A 3,082-nucleotide genomic window follows, 5' to 3' on the forward strand; every position below is an offset into this window, starting at 1 on the left:
TGTGGTAGTTGGTATATTGTCTTGAATAATTTGATACTTGGCAATTATTTTGAGCTCTCAAGTAGATCATGTTTAAGCTCTTGCATCATGTAGTTTAAACCTATTAGTGGAGAACTACCGTAGAGCTTGTTGAAATTTGGTTTGCATGATTGGTCTCTCTAAGGTCTAGATATTTTCTGGTAAAAGTGTTTGAGCAACAAGGAAGACAGTGTAGAGTCTTATAATGCTTGCAATATGTTCTTATGTAAGTTTTGTTGTACCGGTTTATACTTGTGTTTGCTTCAAACAACCTTTCTATCCAAAGCCTTGTACTGAGAGGGAATGCTTCTCGTGCATCCAAAACCTTGAGCCAAAACCTATGCATTTGTGTCCACCATAACTACCTACTATGTGGTATTTTTCTGCCATTCCAAGTAAATACTTCATGTGCTACCTTTAAACAATTCAGAACTTTAATACTCCTTATTTATGTCAATGTTCTATAGCTCATGAGGAAGTATGTGGTGTTTTATCTTTCAATCTTGTTGGGCAGACTTTCACCAATGGACTAGTGGCATAATCCGCTTATCCAATAATTTTGCAAAAAGAGCTGGCAACGGGGTGCCCAACCCCAACTAATTAACTTTCATTAATAATTCTCTTCACATGTTTTGCCCTGATTTATCAGTAAGCAACTTAATTTTGCAAATAGACACTCCTCCATGGTATGTGAAATGTTGGAAGGCACCCAAGGATTCGGTTAGCCATGGCTTGTGAAAGAAAAAGGTTGGGAGGAGTGTCATCTATAAATAAAACTAAAGTACATGTGTAAACAAAAGAGAAGAGGGATGATCTACCTTGCTGGTAGAGATAACGTCCTTCATGGGAGACGCTCTTTGAAAGTCTGTTTGACAAGGGGGTTAGAGTGCCCACTACCATTCGTTGACAACAACAAAAACCTCTCAAAACTTTATTTTTATGCTCTCTTTATGATTTCAAAAACTTGAAAATCTCTAGCACATGATTTAATCCCTGCTTCCCTCTGCGAAGGGCCTTTCTTTTACTTTATGTTGAGTCAGTCTACCTACTTCTTTCTATCTTAGAAGCAAACACTTGTGTCAACTGTGTGCATTGATTCTTACATGCTTGCTTATTGCACTCATCATATTACTTTATGTTGACAATTATCCACGAGATATGCATGTTGAAGTTGAAAGCAATTGCTGAAACTTTTGCTTTATGAGTTAACTCTTATGCAAGACTTTTTGATGCTTGTCTTGAAAGTACTATTCATACAAAGTTTTTGCTATATGATTCAGTTGTTTAGTCATTATCTTTTTGTTAGCAAACTATAGACCATTTCTTTGAGTCACTTCATTCATCTCATATGCTTTACAATAGTATTGATCAAGATTATGTTGGTAGCATGTCACTTCAAAAATTATTCTTTTTATCGTTTACCTACTCGAGGGCGAGTAGGAACTAAGCTTGGGGATGCTTGATACGTCTCCAACGTATCTATAATTTCTTATGTTCCATGCTAGTTTTATGACAATACCTACATGTTTTATTCACACTTTATAATGTTTTTATACATTTTCTGGGACTAACCTATTAACAAGATGCCACAGTGCCAGTTCCTGTTTTTCTGCTGTTTTTGGTTCCAGAAAAGCTGTTCGGGGAATATTCTTGGAATTCGACGAAACAAAATCCAAACCTCCTATTTTTCCGAGGGACACACGGAGCCAGAAGGGCAAGCCCGAGGGAGGCCCACGGCCTCCACCCCATAGGGCGGCGCGGCCAGGCCCCTAGGCGAGCCGGGGTGTTGGGAGCCCACCTCGGGACTCCACCGACATCGCCTCTTTGCCTATTTATTCCCCCACGACGCGAAAACCCGAGAGATATCGATCATACTCCAGAAAGACTCCCGGGGCGCCGCCGCCATCGCGAAACCTAGTTTCGGGGGTCAGAAGTTCCTGTTTCGGCACCCTGCCGGGACGGGGATCGACCCCCGGAGCCTTCTCCATCGACGCCACCGCCTCCATCATGCTCCATGAGTAGTTCCTCCATGGACTCGGGTTCTAGCAGTAGCTAGTTGGTACTCTCTCTCCCATGTACTTCAATACAATGATCTCATGAGTTGCCTTACATGATTGAGATCCATCTGATGTAATCGGTGTTGTGTTTGTTGGGATCCGATGAATTGTTACATTATGATCAGTCTATCTATAAAGTTTGTGAAGTTATTATTGCTGCAATCTTGTTGTGTTTAATGCTTGTCACTAGTGCATGAGTGGCATAATCTTAGATTTAAGCTCTATAATTATTGCTTAGATTGTATCTACAAGTTGTTTGCACATGTCTATGTCCGGAACCCGAGGCCCCAGAGTGACAGCAACTGGGATAACTGGAGGGGATGGCTTAGATATGAGGATCACATATTTTCACCAAGTGTTAATGCTTTGCTCCGGTGCTCTATTAAAATGAGTACCTTAATTACCAGTAATTTCCCTAGAGGCCCGGCTGCCACCGGCTGGTAGGACAAAAGATGTTATGCAAGTTTCTCATTGCGAGCACGTATGACTATATATGGAAAACATGCCTACATGATTAATAAACTGGATGTTCTGTCTTAATGCTATAATAATTATGTCAATTGCCCAACTGTAATTTGTTCACCCAACACTTGTTATTGGAGAGTTACCACTAGTGTAGATAGCTGGGAACCCCGGTCCATCTTTCATCATCAAATACTCACTCGATCCTATATACCATTAGAAGTAGTATCAACTATTTTCTGGTGCCATTGCCTCTGTGTTACTGCTACTGTTGTTGTGTTACTGTTACTATTGCTCTCATATTACTGCTGCTTTCACATCACCCCTGTTACTAGTGCTTTTCCAGGTGCAGCTGAATTGACAACTCAGTTGTTAAGGCTTATAAGTATTCTTTGTCTCCCCTTGTGTTGAATCAATAAATTTGGGTTTTACTTCCCTCGAAGACTGTTGCGATCCCCTATACTTGTGGTTTATCATGGTGGAGTCCACCATGGACTCCACCCTCCCACTTGGTTGGCAAGTTAGGGTTGGTGGAGTCCAACCGT

Source organism: Lolium rigidum, chromosome 7 (assembly GCF_022539505.1).
Source record: "Lolium rigidum isolate FL_2022 chromosome 7, APGP_CSIRO_Lrig_0.1, whole genome shotgun sequence".
NCBI classification, from domain to species: Eukaryota; Viridiplantae; Streptophyta; class Magnoliopsida; order Poales; family Poaceae; genus Lolium; species Lolium rigidum.